General features: G+C 39.9%; 1 long non-coding RNA gene and 1 pseudogene across 1 annotated transcript; one reads left to right on the top strand and one right to left on the bottom strand.

Moving 5' to 3' along the window:
* Positions 1-631: 631 nt before the first annotated feature.
* On the bottom strand, positions 632-2126 carry LOC144995508 (uncharacterized). The gene is made up of 2 exons (XR_013659065.1): positions 2050-2126; positions 632-1112 (listed from the first exon to the last, which is right to left on the bottom strand). It is a non-coding gene; the product is annotated as an uncharacterized LOC144995508 (long non-coding RNA).
* Positions 2127-2495: 369 nt separating this feature from the next.
* Positions 2496-3128, top strand: LOC111948160 (immunoglobulin kappa variable 4-1 pseudogene; annotated as a pseudogene).
* The last annotated feature ends 16564 nt before the right edge of the window (positions 3129-19692 follow it).

A 19692-nucleotide genomic window follows, 5' to 3' on the forward strand; every position in this document is an offset into this window, starting at 1 on the left:
TCAACCTAAAAGAACTTAGTTCACTAAAATACTTTTGTTAATAATCTCTTTGTTATAAAAAAAATATTCATTGATTTGATTTGTTTTCATTTTGTCCAAATGAAAAAAATCTGTCAAGTTTACAAAACTTCTCTTTCCACTTTTTGCTTTAATGAACATCAAACTATGAATAAAGTATCTTTTTAGAACTAAAAAAACTATGATTGTGATAAAGACATTTTAGATTAAAAATAATTTTGCAGAAATTGATGAATTCATTGCATTAAAATCAAACTTCTCACACATGACTTCTGTAATGCTGATGTTGCTGAGGATCACTTAAAGTGTGGAGCAGCTAAGTCTTTGAGCTGACAGATGATTGTTATTTTTTTCCTTTATAAATAAAGAAATGTATTATAAAAATATGTTTTCTTAATCTGGCCACTTTAATTTGCCCTGATGGGCGACCATGTGGCCACAGGTAATCCATTGGTGACCCCTGGTCTAGATTGTAGTCCACCTTTATCTGACAGTAACAGGATGAACTCCATCAATGCAACAGGAACTTAGAATTTCAAACATTTATTTTGACATTAAATTAATGCAAATGTTTAATTAAAATGTATCAATTTATTAGAAATCACAAATTAAACAAGTTTGAAGAGTATTTTTTATTTTGCAGAAAGTGTCAAACAAGTAACTTCTAATAAAAATGTTTTTATAGCACACAAAGAAAGAAGATTAAAACATCACTACAGCTGAAATCTCAGTAAAAGCAAAAACACAATAATATTGTTCCAGTCAGTCAGGTGGTGACTAGGAACACTGGTTTCTCCACAGAGTCTCTATGACTGGAGTCTGGGAGTCCTGGGTGGCCTCACAGGTCACAGAGTCCAGCTTCTCCCACTGGTCTGCAGGGAGCCTCAGGGTGCTGCTCCAGCTGTAGAGGCCGTCCTTCTGCAGCACCCCGGGGCTCCTGCTCTCCTCCCAGCTGCTGCTGATGCTGCTGCAGCCCACCTTCCAGGACAGAGTCCAGCCTGAAGGGAAGCCATTGTTGGCCAGACACAGGAGTGTGGCCTTCCCCTCATGCATGGAGGGGGACAGCACTGTCAGCTTGGGGGCAACATGACCCACTGCATGAGGAGACACAAACAAGTTCATGAGAAATCCTCCAAAGAGAACAGAAACTCTTCCTGCAGCAAAATGCTGCTTTATTTCTTCAGTTAGTTTTACACTTTTTTTTAATCTTTCACTTCCTTCTTTAGGTGCTGTAACCATGGCAACAGATGAGCTTCACCAATGAACCACATCAACAAACAGGTTTCAGTATTAACGTAAAATAAGAAAAAGATCTTTAAGATATAAACTAACTTCACTTAACTTTTAACAACCCGACAGAGAAAAAAAAACATTTATTTTTTCACGTTTTCTGATTTTCTTTGGTGACAAATTAACAAAATCAATTTTTTTAAGGATTTTGTCAAAATATGGTCTAACATTTGCTTAAACAGATTAAAGGTCAAAAATATCTAACAGAGTTCACAGATTCTGACATGAGACAAGAATAAAAGCAACAATTTGACGTTGATCCGTCTTGTTCACTTTTTATAATTACTTTACAATATTCACCTATGAGTACTTTAAGATGTTCAAAAACTCACACAATTATATTTTCAGACTTAACTTCAATTAAAAGGTGAAATTTATATTCAAAAACCTTATCAAATGAAAAAAATAATCAATTCGTTTTCAGAATTTTTACAACTTAAAAACTAGGAAGTTTTATTTTTCTCAACACAAAATTGTAAAAACAACATAAAATTACTGGTTCATATGTTATAATTGAATGAAAAAAATGTTGAAAAACTATAAATTCACCTTTACAGACAGATTACTGACAAATGATTTTCAAATGGAATCACGTTTATCTGCATCTGTGAATGTTTCCTGCATTATATGAAAAAACGAAATCTGTGAAAATCATACAAGTAGACAAATATTAGTTTATGGAACTTAATAGAAAACACTTTTTGTTAAAACATGGATGTAAATTGAAAATAAATTACTTACAATCAACCTCCAGTCTGGTTCCTCCACCAAACGTGTACCACAGTGATACAAACTAACTGAGTCGTCGTACAAAAACCTCTGACTGCAGAGAGACACGCTCTCTGACTTTGAACACAACAAACTCAACACAGTCTGACTGGAAAACACAACAGATTGATGAGAAAAAGGTTCTTATAGAAATAACAATAATAATACTTTTAATTTTTTTCAGTTAAATTTAGCTTAATTTTTCTTTTCAGAAGTACTCTCATATGTACTAGTGGTAAAAAACGAATATTATATTTGAGCATAAATCAATATTTTTGAATCCCATCTGAATGATTGATTGATCCATTGATGTGAATCCTGATGACAGAGATCCATGTTCCTGTTGGAGTCAGTGGTTGCATTTCCATAGAAACACTTTGCATCAGCAGCTCCATGCTCCAGTGCTCTGGGAGACTTTATAGTCCTGAGAGTTGAAGACTGGATGACTGACAGCTGTCCTTCATCACAGCAGAAGACACAGAAATCCTCCTCCTCCTCCTCAGTCAAACCATGACTTTGATCTGCGTCCTCATCTGGACTCTCCTCTGCTTCATTCAGGGTGAGGAAGATGATGTTTGTGTCATGTGAGAATCATCTGGAGTGCAGCTGAGTTTCTCCTCAGCATCTCATGTTCTTTGTGGTTCTTCTCTCTCTGCAGGTTCTGTTGGACAAAATGTTGTTGTAACTCAGCCAGCAGCTAAATCAGTGCAGCTCGATCAAAAGGTCACTATAGACTGTAAGGCCAGTCAACAAGTAGGCTGGTCTGGTTCACAATACTATCTTGCCTGGTACCATCAGAAATCTGGAGAAGCTCCTAAAGCTCTGATCTACAGAACATCAGACAGATATTCAGGAATCTCCTCCAGATTCAGTGGAAGTGGATCAGGAAATGGAATTGACTTCACTCTGACCATCAGTGGAGTCCAGGCTGAAGATTCAGGAGTTTATTACTGTCAGAGTTATCACTATATCAACAGTCAGCGTGTGTTCACACAGTGAAAAGTCATCGTACAAAAACCTCCTTCATCAGAATGAACTGAAACTCATTTGAATGTTTCTGCCTCAAGTTCTTCCAGAGACTGAAACACTGACTGATTTACTGTAGACACACTAAACACACAAAGAAAGACACAATTCAGAGACACTTAATACAATGATTTAGAAAGACATTTTTAGAGACATTCATTCTTTACAAAAAAATAAATTAATTTAGCCCTGAATTGATCTTCTTCTGTTGTTGTTGAAACTTTTCATTGATCAAAATGACATTTTGAAGTCAAACCATCATCTTGGCTTAGTCTGTTTTTTTATCAAGACACATTATTTCAATTGAAATTAAATCAAACTTTGATTAATTTAAATTCAATTCAAATATACTTGATTAATCCCACAAGAGGAATTGTAAGAACGTATGTAAATAATTATCATATAATTTATTTTAATAGCACTTTTAAGCTTAACTCAAATACTTTGCATATAAACATTTTCAAATCTAAAAACAAAAGGATAAGACAAACAAATGTTATAATATAGGAAACCTGGCCTTTGGACCAAAGTGGAGAAACTATATTTTGGGGACATTTCCACATCAGTGACCCCCTCACTCAAGTTCACAGAATACACTACCACAGGAACCCCCAGATCTAATCAAAAGAGCAGGAGATCCCATTGCAGTGACCCCATTGACTGAGAAGATCAGTCACTGATGTGGAGGATCCCTCTGAGGAAAACACTGGAGTTACAAGTAAAATAGAAATGGAATAAAATAAGAATTAAAATGGATATATAACCAAATACGAACATACATAAACCTTAATAGACAGATATAAAATGGTAACAGGGAATAAAAAAACAAGTGATAATTAAATGAATATACATACACATACTGAATATCAAACTGGTTAAAATAGAACATAAATGATTAAAATTCAAAATGTCAACTAATTTACAAAATTTCAACCAAAAGCTATATTAAAATCTTAATGCTTCCTTTAAAAAATGTCATTGTTCATTCATTTTCATTTCTCTCAGATTTGACCTCCAGGCAAAGCTAAAACTTATTTCTCATCAGATTCTGCACAATGGGCAGTTTGTTTCATAAAACTGAACACATTGTCTAACACGTCAATTGTGCAGGACAAATTTAAGTCGACTATTCAGTTGGGTTTAACCATGGGTCCATCCAATAAAAACAAGGCAAGGCAAGGCAAGGCAAGTTTATTTGTATAGCACAATTCGTACACAAAGTAATTCAAGGTGCTTCACAAAACAGAAAAATGCATTAAAATCACAATACATCATTGAAATCAACGTAAAATTTACTTTAAAAGAAAAGAAAAAATTTGAAAAATGATTTAAAAATAAAGGAAGGAAAGGAAAGAAAAGTGCAGATAGGACCTTTCAGTCATATACACGGCTAAACAGAAATGTTTTAAGTCTAGATTTGAACATGAACACAGAAGAGGCCTGTCTTACGCCTTCAGGGAGGCTGTTCCAGATTTTAGCTGCAGAATATTGAAACGCTGATTCCCCTTGTTTAGTTCTGACTCTGGGAATCAACAGGAGGCCGGCCCCTGAGGTCCTCAGAGTACGAGATGGTTCATATGGCACTAACATGTCAGAGATGTACTTTGGTGCTCGGCCATGGAGAGACTTGTACACAAGCAGAGCTGCTTTGAAGTCTATTCTTTGAGGTACAGGGAGCCAGTGCAGAGACCTGAGCACCGGACTAATGTGATCATACTTCCTGGTTCTGGTCAGGACTCGAGCAGCAGCATTCTGGATGTACTGAAGCTGTTTTACAGCTTGTTTGGAGAGGCCGGTGAGCAGGCCGTTACAGTAGTCTAACCTGCTGGAGACAAATGCATGAATAAGTATCTCCAGGTCTGGTTTTGACACTATGTTTTTGATTTTGACAATGTTTTTCAGATGGTAAAATGCCGCTGATGTTACTGACTTGATATGGCTGTTAAAGTTCAGGTCAGAGTCCATGATTACCCCTAGGTTTCTGACTTGATTTGAGGGTTTAAGAGACAGAGAATGAAGGTAGCTACTGACTCTTTCTCTTTGTTTCTGTGGGCCAAAAATAATAACTTCGGTCTTGTTTGAGTTTAGCTGTAGAAAGTTGCTCTGCATCCACGCACTGATCTGTTGGAGGCAGTGGCTGAGTGAATCCACCGGCCCATATTCACCTGTTGTCAGTGACACATAGATCTGAGTATCATCTGCATAGTTGTGATAAGATATGTTATTACTGCGTATTAACTGCCCTAGTGGTAGCATGTAGAGGTTGAACAGAAGGGGTCCCAAGATCGATCCCTGGGGCACACCACTAGTCAAGGCCATGTAGTCTGAGACACAACTCCCAATTTCAACAAAATATTTCCTGTCTTCTAGATAAGACTTGAGCCAACTTAGGGCAGATCCAGAGATGCCAACCCAGTCTTGGAGTCTGTGCAAAAGGATCCCATGATCAACAGTATCAAAGGCAGCACTCAGGTCTAGCAGGATTAAGACAGAGACTTTGCCATCATCAGTGTTCAGGCGGATGTCGTTGGTTACCTTGATAAGAGCAGTTTCTGTGCTATGATGGGGTCTAAAACCTGACTGGAAAACATCAAATGAATTGTTTAATAAGAGAAAATCAGTGAGCTGTTGGTAGACAACTTTTTCAAGGACTTTTCCTAAAAATGGCAGATTAGAGATAGGTCTGTAATTATTCAGTACAGTGGGATCAAGACCGCTCTTCTTCAAGAGAGGTTTAATGACTGCAGTTTTTAAGGCCTCTAGAAATATTCCAGATTGAAGAGACATGTTAACTATTTGAGTAATTGATGGCAACACACTGTTCAGGACAGACTTTAGAAATCTAGTGGGTAACACATCAAGGCAGCATGTAGACGAGCTCAGACGGGTGATGGTCTCTTGGACAGTTTGGTCAGTGACAGGTACAAAGTGAGTCAGCTTAGAGTGAGTAGGTGGCCGTTCGATAGTTATATGTGTTGTGGAGTTGATGGCTTTTTTAATGCCCTGAACCTTGTCATTAAAAAATACAGCAAACTCATTACATTTAGGTGTGCAAACTAGTTCTATTGGTAGCTGGGTTGGAGGGTTAGTTAATCTGTTAACTGTTGTGAACAGGACACGAGAGTTGCTGCTGCAACTTCCAATGATTTCAGAGAAGTACCTTTCCCTTGTTCTGCATAAGATCTGGTTGTAAGCGTACAACTCCCCCTTATACATTTCATAATGAACCTGGAGTTTTGACTTGCGCCACTGTCGTTCAGCTCTGCGGCACTGTTGTTTCTGTGCCCTGACTAGATCATCGTTCCTCCAGGGAGCTTTCTGTCTATGTTTTCTCAATTTAACCTTCATAGGGGCAATGGCATCCAGAACATTCAAGATGCTAGAAGTAACAGAATTCAGCATTTCATCAACATTGGCACCAGAGGCGTTTTCAAGGTCTACCATTTCTACAAACTGTGCCCTAGTGCTCTCATTTATTTGTCTCCTTTGGACAACTGCAGGGCCAGGCGGTGGTTTGGGAGAAACAGACAGGTCAAAGAATACACAGAAATGATCAGAGAGGGCGACATCAACCACACTGACATTGTGAATATTAACCCCCTTTGTGATGAGCAGGTCCAGAGTGTGCCCTCTGCTGTGGGTGGGGCAACTCACATGCTGAATTAGATCAAAGGTTTCAAGGACACCATTGAGCTCTTTTGCATTTTTGTCATTGACATTGTCAACATGAACATTAAAATCACCTGTAATGACTAGACCATCAAAGTCTGTGCACACAACTGAGAGCATTTCAGTGAAATCATCAATGAAACTTTGGCTGTGCTGAGGAGGTTTGTACATAACTATGCAGAGTAAGGGAGGAGTTTGTTTTAACTCAATCCTAAAGGACACATACTCAAATGATGAAAACACACCAAATGATAGTCTGCGGGTTGCAATATTATCTCTAAACAGTGCAGAAACGCCTCCACCCTTTTTATTTTCTCGTATTTCCGATTCATGTTTGTAGTTTGGGGGAGTTGATTCAACTAGAACTATGTTTCCTGTGTTTTTGTCAAGCCATGTTTCAGTTAAAAACATAAAATCAAGATTAAAAGAAGAGATAAGATTATTGATTAAAAATGATTTGTTGCATAAAGATCTGACATTGAGTGCAGCAAGTTTAAGATTAGTTTCCTTGGGACTGGTCAAAACCTTGCAAGGGATATCAACTAGATTTCTGTGATTGGACAGTCTAACTGCCCTTTTTTGCATTCTACGTGGTGCAACTACAGGTATAGCACCAGAAGGAAGCTGTTCATCACAGGGCCCCAGTTTGACATAACCTTTCCTAGGACACTGGGGGCCCGTTTCATCCTAGCTCTGGGGGATAGCACGTCTAGAGGCGCGCAGGGGAGGTCGAGTTGAGGGTAGTTTGGGTGATGGACCAGGAGGAGCGGGAGCTGGACGGGATTTGGGTGAACGACGGAGGGGGCGTGTTGGAGGGGCTTTGGATGAAGGACGTGTTGGAGGGACTTTGGGTGAAGGATGTGGAGGGGGCGCTGGAGGGGTAGGAGAGCTCCTGTGTGGTGTGAGGCTCACAGGTGTTAGGGGAGCCATCTTAATTCCTGACTTAATCAGGCTATCAAAATGGCTAGGTAGGGCCATGGGTGAAAGTGGGGGGGATGAAAAGGAAAGTGAGTCTTCACTGGGAGTAGATGTAGCAGGGGGCGCCCAGAGCTGGTCAGATGGTGGTATTTCTGGGGCCAAATCTGGTGGTTGTTGTTGTGGTTCTGCGATTGGGTCCTTAGCTGGCGGTGGTTGTTGTGATGCTGGTGCAGCTGAGTCCTTAGATGGAGGTGGTTGTGGTGCTGGTGCTGCCGGATCCAAGTCTTTGACCGGTGGTGGTAGTGGAGGTAGTTGTTGTTGCCGTTGTGCTGTGGTTCCTGGGACACTGGCTCGGTCCTTCCTTACTGCCTTTTCAGGGCCTTGGCCTCTATGCCCCAGAGCGTGGAGGAGGTTCTTTACTAACTCTCTTGCTCCACCTCTGTTCAGGTGTGGGCCTCTTCCCATGAATAGGTCCTTTCGTTTCCAGAATGTATTGAAGTTCTCAATGTAATGGAATCCTCTGGAAGCACACTCTCTGGAGAGCCAATTGTTCAGCTGAAACAGACGGCTGAACTTGAGTGACACCCCATCGATGTTAGGAAGAGGTCCACTGATGAATGCTTCAACCTCTATTTTGTCGATCTCTTCAAATAACTTGATGAAGTCTTTTTTCAGACGTTCAGATTGTTCTTTTTTGATATCGACAGCACCTACATGGATGATTATTCGTTTAACTCCTTGGTACAAGACTTTAGATAAGAGTCCTGTAATCACTGGAACAGTAGAACTTGGGCAACTTAAAGTTTGCATTCTTCTGTGGCTGACTCCACTGATAGCGCCATCTCCAAGCAGCAGCGTATCTCTGACCTTGACGTTTGGCACAGATTTTCTTTCTGCGTGTTCTTTGTTTCCAACATTATGACTCCTATTCTGTGGTCCAATTTCACTGTGTTCTTCAATATCACATTGTGTTAGGGGTAAAAATCTGTTTGTGAGCTTTATTTCGGATGTTTTGTCATCTTTTCGCTTTGGCTTAACACAGAGTTCCTCCGCACAAAGTTTCGGAAAAGACACAACATCACTCAGGTCTATGTCACTGTTATTCTTCTCGTTTGTAGTAAGAGTGGGCTTCTTACCACCCGATGTCACTGGAAGGGTCTTGTGAAGTCCATTTTCAGTTTCCAAAGTAAATATCCGTGTTTGTAGCTCTTTTATTTCTTGTTGGTAGATCCGACAGCGTTCACAGTGGGAGTTTGTTTTTCTTCCTCCTCCGGACATGTCGCTGGCTTGTCAGACGTAAAAATATTGATTTGTATAGGTGGAAGTCACAAAAAAGGATGACCAGTCTGATATTCCAGGAGTTGTGGATGAGGTAAAATAATTAAAAATGATTAATTAAATGATTAAAAAGCAAATAAAGCAGGAAGCGGCAGGAGCAGGGGAAAAAGCGTCTGCACTCTTTTGCAGGGGGAGGAGCAAAAAGAAAAGAAAAACTCACATAGAAATGTGCAAATATGAGCTCTGACACTGTCAAAAAGTAGTAGCATTTCAAAAATACCTTAGCTATGAAAGGAAAAAAATAAAATATATTGCACTAAAAAGATCCTCAAAAACCAGATTGTATTTACGTTTTTTTGACCAAAATAAAATCCATAATAGAAATCTAATCTGATAAACGGACTGAGTGTAGAGGCTGTGTCCGCATTCCTTCACTACACTATATGCTGCAATATATAGTGTGTGTGCCATTTTGTAGGGCTGTCCGATTCTACAATTCCAAAATCAAGTACCCTAGAAATTTCCCAGAAGTCTCTGCAAAAAAATAGTATGCATCAGTGCTCAAAAGATTGGTGAGTATGGACTACAATGCATTGCGTCGGAACAATTTTTGCCAAATAGGGTAACCTTAACCCTTCTGCTATCCTCTGACCCCACCCTTACATTGACGTGTTCTCCCTACCATGACAAAGGTGGATAAAGGTGGAAAGATTTCATGAAATCTATGGACACCAGTGAAGATCACAAATCATTGAAGAAAAAAGGTTTAGAGCACTGTCTAGTGGGTCTAGATGACCCAACTCCCAATGTTAAAGTGCCTAGGATAGCACAAGGGTTAATCCAAGCTGAACATCCAGAGCTGCTGAGAACAGCTGCAGATGACTGACTCAGTGTGTTTGCATATGTGTGCTGCCTCTCTGCTTCCAGCAGTTAAGAGCTCAGTGTTGATCAGTGGCTGTCCAGACCTTTCAGAGACACTGACACACCTGCAGCACAATGAGGATGTCACTGACTCTGCTGCTGGCTGTCCTGGAGCTCCTTGTTCAGGGTGAGACTCTCTGCTGGAAACTTGGATTCATCAGGAAACAAACTTCATCACAATTCTTAGATTTCTTTCATCTGGATTCATCTCAATGACTCTTCTGTTTTTCCTTTTTTCCAGGTTCATCAGGTGAAATCACTGTGACTCAGACTCCTGGATCTCAGTCTGTTGTTCCAGAACAAACTGTCTCCATTAGATGTCAAACCAGTTCAGGTGTTGGAAACCACATCGGATGGTACCTTCAGAAATCTGGAGAAGCTCCTAAACTCCTGATGTATGCTTCAACTCGTCAGTCTGGAGTTTCTGATCGTTTTCGTGGAAGTGGATCTGGCAGTGATTTTACTCTGACCATCAGTGGAGTTCAGGCTGAAGATTCAGGAGTTTATTACTGTCAGCAGGGTAGCAGCTTGTTCACACAGTGAAACAACGTCGTACAAAAACCTCTTTCAGCTAAAGAGGAACTGATCTGAATGAACAGCTGCTCTCTACCTTTTGGTGCAAATTTGGATTTTCCCATAAATTATTACAAATTTTAACATCAATGAATCTACCATAAGAAAACAATGCTTAGCATTGATAAAATTCAGATTTTTCCCCCCTCCATTTCATGTTTTTCACTTTGTTACTAGAGGGTAACACATTAATTTTTGTGTCTTTTATAGGAGACAAACATTTACAGCGATCTACAAACTGTGCAGCCAATACTTTACATTTCATCAAAGTATCTGCATCACAGTTTTTCTCCATTGGTTTGGCTCATTTCTTGAAACAGAAATTACATTCTGAAAATTCTAAGATCATTTGGCAAAACAGTCTTACAATTCAGCACAACACTATAGCTCACTTGCAAAAACTAATATATCTCCCAAAACTGTTCACTCATGCTTCAAAACTAAATTCCTTTCCCATCTAAAGAGTCAGTGCCACCAAAAAGGCAAAGGTCCTTCTCAGTTGCTTTGGCTCATTTCTTGAAGCAGACTGGACGTTCTCAACACTCTTGGTACTTTTGTCAAAATAATGTGGATGGTTCAGCACAACGCCATGGTTTCACTTGCAAAATCTCACATCTCTCCCAAAACAATTCACTCACGTGTCAAAACTAAATTTTCTTCTCATTTAAACAGTCAGTCCCCCCAAAATACTTTGTCCCTTTGGTCAAAATGATTAGATGTTTGTCACTATATTCAATTCAATTCAATTCAATTTTATTTGTATAGCCCAAAATCACAACAACAGTTGTCTCGATGGGCTTCCAAGTAAAACATGAACTTAAAGGATCACGAATACAAAGAGTTCAATAGAAAAATACTAAAATGAACTAACAAACTGACTAAGCTATACTGGCATCCCTGCCCTTAGACCCCCCTTCGCGGTAAGGAAAAACTCCCAAAAAAAACGGATTCCGGAAAAAACGAAGAAACCTCAGGGGTGCCCACATGAAGGAGGGATCCTCCCCCAGGACGGACAGGCGATTTACCAGAACTCTTAGAGAAGAATTAACTTATCTAAATCTACAACTACATATATAAAGTCCAGCAGACGAGCTTCATCCAGCTGTGGCTGGGGGGACAGTCAAAGGCGCGAGTCGAGACTATAGCAGAGGATCATTGAAATATCCCTCATGTCCTCCTATCAGTCTTAGCTCAGTCCTTTATTGACAATGGTTACTGTACTGTTTTTGTATAACAGAATACAATTTTGTATAAAACAAAAAAAAGGATTTTAGGGTAAGAGTAGCCTCTTAGGTTTACAGTAACACCACACATTGGACTCATACTGCCAAGGAAATTGTAACCATTATCATTCACACACATAAAGTAACTTGCATACATCAGAGTAAAAAGAAAATATATACAGCATAATCTACTTTATAATAAAAAACACAAACAAAAAAATTTAAAAATATACAGCCTACAGTGCTGTAAATAATGCTTGAATTTCACAACTAACAGTTCTTCACTGGTTGCTGTCCTCACCCCCCCTCTACTGGCCATTGTCCTCACCCTGCTGGCCATCCTCACGCTGTTGTCTGTCTGGCCACAGATTCTCGTCCACATCAGAGCGTATATCCTCCCTTGCAATGCAACAAGTGAAGAAACGGCGTGCATGTCGCAACCATCCCCTACACTGATCTCCTGTAATATCCTCACACGCAGCATTCATTGCATGGAGCAGGGACTTCTGATCTTGAGCCCGATACTCAAACACTCTCCACCTCCAAGCGGAGAAAAACTCTCCTTTCCTCAATAGGATTGAGGAAAGGAGAGTAAGGTGGCAGGAACACTATGACCATCCTTGGATGAGTAGTGAACCAGGCCCTGATGAACAATTCACATTGTCCCATACAATAACATATAGTGGTAGGTGAGGCCCTATGAGACCTTTCTCATTTTCAGGGATCAAATCAAAATAATACATTTATCAAATGTTCCAAGGGTTTCATATATCGTATTCATGGTATTATGTTCTTGACTAATTTTGACAATTGAACAGACTATTGTGCCGTGGGCCGTATCCGGCCCGTCAGGTGCTATAGTCCAGCCCGCACATGAAGAGTAAAAATCATAAGGATGTTTAAAAAAGAAAGCACGTTTATAGTCCATTCCTGTGGCGAGTTATGATTTTTTTTAAAGAAATAACTAAAATGCGCAATTCCACCACTAGGGGTAGCAAAGGAAAAGCAAAACAGGTGAAACAGCAAATCTAGGGTCTAGGGCAGGGGTCGGGAACCTTTTTGGTTGAGATAGCCATAAACGCCACATATTTTTAAATGTAATTTCGAAAGAGCCATACAATAATGTAGTGTCCCTTTCCCACACTGAGGCACGGAGACTTAAACTCTTTTAAGCTTCTTTATTCTGGTTACTGCAGACCGTAACAAAAGCCGTACAACTAATTCAGCAACTCCTCAATCTCTCCCGCCGAGACGAGAACGCTTCTCCCAACTTTATATTCCCCTGCTCCCGCTCCAGCCCTCCCATTTCCCTTATTCGGCCCATAGCTGAACTCCATTGGTCCAAATTACCTAACAGGCTGAGCGACAGAACTGAGAGCCAATCAGATCTCTGCATGATGCGTTCAATGAACTCCAGAACTTTTAACGCGGCCCAAAAGCCAAGTTAAACTCAGTCCGCGACAATATTTTTAAAACTAAATATACAAGTGAATGTGTGCATTGATGTAATTTCAACATTTTTAAAGTACAATAAGTCTGTGGATTCTTTTAAATGACATTGTTATGCTGTTGCTAATAAATGATGAGTATTTCTCGTGGTAGTTTTGCTGATGGTCACCAGGTTGATACGTGGTGAGTTTCTGCTTCACGCAAGATGAGACTTTAAACATGATCGTAGGTCTGAATGTTCTGTAGATGTGACAAAGATGGCTCACATGCAGACGGGGAGCCAAACACACACTCACACACTGCAGTGTGTGACGGGCAGCGGGTTTTACGTTTTTACGATCCCTGCGCGATTCACCTGCTGCCTGTCCCCCCACCCCCACCCCCTGCTTTCCACTGCTATAAAGTACTTTAATTTATAGCAGTGGAAAAATGTTTCCCAATTAAAGTTAAAACCAATATTTTTGAATCCCATCTGGAATGATTGATTGATCCATTGATGTGAATCCTGATGACAGAGATCCATGTTCCTGTTGGAGTCAGTGGTTGCATTTCCATAGAAACACTTTGCATCAGCAGCTCCATGCTCCAGTGCTCTGGGAGACTTTATAGTCCTGAGAGTTGAAGACTGGATGACTGACAGCTGTCCTTCATCACAGCAGAAGACACAGAAATCCTCCTCCTCCTCAGTCAAACCATGACTTTGATCTGCGTCCTCATCTGGACTCTCCTCTGCTTCATTCAGGGTGAGGAAGATGATGTTTGTGAGAATCATCTGGGGCCTCATTTATAAAACTTTGCGTAGGATTTGCGTCAGAAGTGGCGTACGGATGAAAACTAAGACATGCGTACGCACAGAAATATTCGGATTTATAAAACCGTGCGCACGCACATCCTACGCATCTTTCCCTTAATAAATCACAACCAATTCTAAATGCAGCATAGCTTTTGCGGCTTCATGACACGCCCATAGTTGCCCATAAATAGTCCGTGAAACGCCCACAAATGAATATTCATTGATTGCGAAACATGGCACACACCGAGAGGAAATCAAAAAAAACGTATCTTCACTCATTGTGAAGTAGAATTTATCGTTGGCGAGGTAATAATAATAATGTTACTAATGCCAAAAAGCCACGTGAGTGGCAGACGCCGTTAATGCTGTAGCCTCACAACCTCGGACCGTGGTTAAATAAAAAAGAAATGGTCGGACATCAAAGTCGAGGCAAAAAAATTGTCTGGCGCTGCATCGCCAGAGTGTGTCTGCCACGGGGGGACACCGGAGCTGACCCCTCTTGATGAGAGACAAGCGGCAAGAATTGGGGAATCCCTTAGTGGAGTGGTGACTGAGGCGCAGGGGGACGCCGACGCGCCAGATGCACCGGGTGACACCCCCCCCCCCCCCCCCCCCAAAAGCCCGCAGAGGTCCAACAGGACGGCTCGAGGAAGTCAGAACCGGCTCATAAGCCACTCGTCCTCGTTTGCCAGCACGTCTTCTTGCTGTCTAAAGATTTGCCACATCTTCTAAGAGGGCAAGATCAGCCATTGTTCGTCATTACGCATTGTGATGGGGCATTTTATTTCCCTCCATTTAATTACATCTGACAAGCTACAGATGTCGGTAATAATCGACGTGGAAATGGGAAATTTATCAGCGCAAATGTAATTTCTTGTTGCTTTCTGAATGGTTGAGACATACGCCATACATGGTTTTATCAAAAATAAAACAAACTAAAGGCATATGTATAAATACCATAATTCCGTAGTTTATGAAGAAATGTTTTAATATGAAAACAACTTTCCCCAGTGGACAATTAATACATCTCTCTCCATCTATCCATCTGTCTGTCTGCACCTCTATCTGCTCCGCCAGACGGACACATTAACGAGAATATCAGTTTTGTACATTATTTCATTCTGTTAACTATATTATTTATGAGGATGAATTGCACAACATGCCAATATTGCAGAATATATTTCACTTTTCTTTCTGCAAATATGTGTTCATTTGAATTTTTGTTGTAATTTTCGTTTGATTTTTTTGTTTGTTTCACTGCTGATGGATCAAACGGGTGTTCGTGTAGCTGTTAATTGTAAGACTTGCTTTGTGAAGTCTTCATGTTATTTCTGAGAGGCAGTATTGTCATTTTCACTTTCACGTGTTTCTTCCATCTGCCGATGGTGTCGCCGTTTCTCATTTCACCCGTTTTTGTGCGTACGCCTGGGTCAGAGCTTGCGTGAAGGACCGCACATTTTCCCGTCAAGTTTGCTTTTTATAAATCTCAACTATTGCGTAGAGAGTGGCGTACGCCTTCTTTTGTGCGTACGCAACGTTTATAAATGAGGCCCCTGGAGTGCAGCTGAGTTTCTCCTCAGCATCTCATGTTCTTTGTGCTTCTTCTCTCTCTGCAGGTTCTGTTGGACAAAATGTTGTTGTGACTCAGCCAGCAGCTAAATCAGTGCAGCTCAACCAAAAGGTCACTATTGACTGTAAGGCCAGTCAAAAGGTAGATCACTGTTGTGATACACGATACTATCTTGCCTGGTACCATCAGAAATCTGGAGAAGCTCCTAAAGCTCTGATTTATGTAACATCAGACAGATTTTCAGGAATCTCCTTCAGATTCAGTGGAAGTGGATCAGGAAATGGAATTGACTTCACTCTGACCATCAGTGGAGTCCAGGCTGGAGATTCAGGAGTTTATTACTGTCAGAGTTATCACAATATCAACAGTCAGGATGTGTTCACACAGTGAAAAGTCATCGTACAAAAACCTCCTTCATCAGAATGAACTGAAACTCATTTGAATGTTTCTGCCTCAAGTTCTTCCAGAGACTGAAACACTGACTGATTTACTGTAGACACACTAAACACACAAAGAAAGACACAATATTTAAACAGCAGTACCTTTATCTGAGGTGCTTGTACTAAAGTTTTTGTCAATAATGATCTTAATATTTACTAAAAAATGGGGGAGGGATATTTATTAATATTAACTTCTGTCTGAGATTTATCTTCAGAAAATCACTTATTTGACTAAACATGCCATACACAAACTAAGTTACACTGTTTCATGAATCTTTTAGATTTGCTAATGAAAAAAATCATTTAAATTCAATTTTAAATTATTGTTAGTTCTATAGCACCTTTCATGTAAAAAAAACAGTTCATGGTGCTGAACATAAAAACAAACAAGAATGTAGAAAACACCAATCCCCATTCATGCAATAAAATAATTAAATAAGCCCCGCACAATAAATTCACAAAAACAAACACAAGTAAAAGAGAAGAAAGAAACCAGAAGGCGCCGTCTGCCCTGACCTCCCGTTGGGTGTCAGCACAGACACAAACACCCCAGCCAAGGGTGAGAAAACACTCGTAAACAGTCTAATTGGCTAAAAGACATTAAAGAAATATACATGTGTTAAAATATCAGGAAATTAATAGTAAAAATTCTAGATTAAACAAATAAAACAATAAAATTATGCAATAAAACATCATAAAACAGAAGAGTAAAAAATGAAAATTCTAGCTTAGAAAAGATATGAAATTTAATTAAAAGCTGAGTTAAACAGGTGTGTCTTTAATTTCTTTTTAAAAACATCAACAGTAGATGAGGCCTTCACATACTCAGGTAGGCTGTTCCACAGACGAGGCCCGTAGAATCTAAACGAGTCCTCGCCGTGGTTTTTTGTCCTGACCCTAAGGACCTTCAGCAGGGCTGCACCTGAGGACCTGAGGGGTCTGGGAGGTTCATCAGTTAAAAGCAAGTCTGATATAAAAGAAGAACTAAGACCATGGAAACTCTTAAAAACTATTAAAAGAAATTTAAAATCATAGTCATAGAATTGGTTGACAGAAAAAACTGGACCCCATCCCTCTCAGCTTCAGAACCGATTAACCAATTATTGAGAAGATAATCAATTTAAATGTAAAACAACGTTTCAATAACTAGTCTTTATTCCAGAAACATCTTTCTTCCACAGTCCAGGACTGTGCATCACATGTTGGTTGCTGAGAATAAATTGTCCCTAGATGTGAGTGTGTGGTTGTGTTGCCCTGTGATGAACTGGTGGCCCATCCAGGGCCATAACACTCATGACAACATGGATGGATGGATGGATGGATGGATGGATTTATAGACATTTGAAAAAGACAGAAAATCTTCTCTGCTACAGACTCCTGGTGTTTCTAAGGACTCATGAGTTCATCATCCTCACATTTAAGAAGCTTGAAACCAGGAATCAGAATCTTTTATCTAGATATATCAATAACGTTTATGTATTTTCTCCAGCAAATACTTCTGTGCTTCTGCTCTGTAGACATTTCTACACTAGACAGATGATCTCTGATGTTATTCAACTCTCTAAGCTGACTGGAGTTTGCTTTGCCCAACTTAGGACAAATTCAGACAAAAGTACATTTAGAAACTACGTTGGGTTTAACCATTGGTCCATATGACTGCTATTAAAACAATTTTATATACATATATATTTGCAAATTTAAGCTTTATTACCTAAAAACTCATTTAGACAAAAATATATTCTCAGTTATGAATAGAAGATAAAGTAAAATACATTGAAAATATCCTTCAAACTAGACTTTAATAATGTTTCATTTCTGTTGTAAAAACTAACTTATTAACAAGGATATCTGAAAACAAATGTTAAAAGTGACTAACTGTGGAGTCTTTATCCCAGAGTTGTGCTGCTGCAGCTCCTGTAGGCCAAAGATTCCAAGCTGAACATCCAGAGCTGCTGAGAACAGCTGCAGATGACTGACTCAGTGTGTTTGCATATGTGTGCTGCCTCTCTGCTTCCAGCAGTTAAGAGCTCAGTGTTGATCAGTGGCTGTCCAGACCTTTCAGAGACACTGACACACCTGCAGCACAATGAGGATGTCACTGACTCTGCTGCTGGCTGTCCTGGAGCTCCTTGTTCAGGGTGAGACTCTCTGCTGGAAACTTGGATTCATCAGGAAACAAACTTCATCACAATTCTTAGATTTCTTTCATCTGGATTCATCTCAATGACTCTTCTGTTTTTCCTTTTTTCCAGGTTCATCAGGTGAAATCACTTTGACTCAGACTCCTGGATCTAAGTCTGTTGTTCCAGGAGAAACTTTCTCCATTAGATGTCAAACCAGTTCAAGTGTTAGCACCAACCTTCACTGGTATCTACAGAAATCTGTAGAAGCTCCTAAACTCCTGATATATTATGCAACAACTCGTCAGTCTGGAGTTTCTGATCGTTTTCGTGGAAGTGGATCTGGCAGTGATTACACTCTGACCATCAGTAGAGTTCAGGCTGAAGATTCAGGAGTTTATTACTGTCAGCAGAGCAACAGCTTTCCGTTCACACAGTGAAACAACGTCGTACAAAAACCTCTTTCAGCTAAAGAGGAACTGATCTGAATGAACAGCTGCTCTCAACCTTTTTGGTGAAAATGTGGATTTTCCCATAAATTTTTTGATCTTCTAACATCAATGAATCTACCAAAGGAAAACAATGCTTAGCAGGCATTGTAGTAGGTTTAGAGGCTGTCATCTAGAATTAGTTTTTAAAGTTAGAAGACGTTTCACCTCTTATCCAAGAGGCTTTGTCAATTCTGAATTAGCTGGTTATTCCCTATATCTCAGGCCTGTCTGAAAAACTAAAAAGGATTTTCATACAATATAACATCCCAGTTCATCTCAAACCAGTTAAAACTCTCAGAAAAAAACTTCTTCATTCAAAGGACAAAATTCCTAGCTACAAACAGAGTAATGGTGTGTACTCTATCAATTGCAAAGAGAACTGGAAAGAACAGTCTATAGGAGAAACCAAACAACCTCTACACAAGCGGCTTTACCAACATCGCAGAGCCAACCCAAATGGACCTGAGTCTGCAGTGCACCTCCACCTGAAGGCCACAAACCACTCGTTCGAGGACAGTGAAGTCCGAATTCTAGCCAGATAGAAAGGATAGTTTGAGTGAAGAGTGAAAGAACCCATCTTTGTCAAGAAGGATAAACCTTCTCTTAATAAGAATGGTGGTCTCAGGTTTATTCTTCCATCCATCTACGGCAGTGTTCTGAAACCTAAACAAACAGAACCAGTTCCACCTGGATCTCAGGTCTGACTCCTCCCCCATGAGCGCATATATACCAGCTCTTCGACCAGCTAATTCAGAATTGACAAAGCCTATTGGATAAGAGGTGAAACGTCTTCTAACTTTAAAACCAGGTCCAGATGACATCCTCTAAACCTACTACTATGATGGAACCAACCTGGATGAATGAGAGTCTTCATAGACAATGCTTAGCTAGGAACAATTTAGACATATTTTCAACCATTTTATGTTCTTCACTTTGATACCAGAGGTTCAGACATTAATGTTTGTGTGTTTTTTTAGGAGACAAACATTTACAGCGATCTACAAACTGTACATTCACTACTTTACATTCCATCAAAGTGTCTGCATTAATTCATCAGGGAAAAAAAAGGAAAATAAATGTATTACTGCCGAGATCAGGGATCACCAACCTCATTTACACAACAGTAATGACAAGAAAAACACGTA

The sequence above is a fragment of the Oryzias latipes genome, chromosome 11 (assembly GCF_053564925.1).
Source record: "Oryzias latipes strain Hd-rR chromosome 11, Olatipes_Hd-rR_3.1".
Taxonomy (NCBI): Eukaryota; Metazoa; Chordata; class Actinopteri; order Beloniformes; family Adrianichthyidae; genus Oryzias; species Oryzias latipes.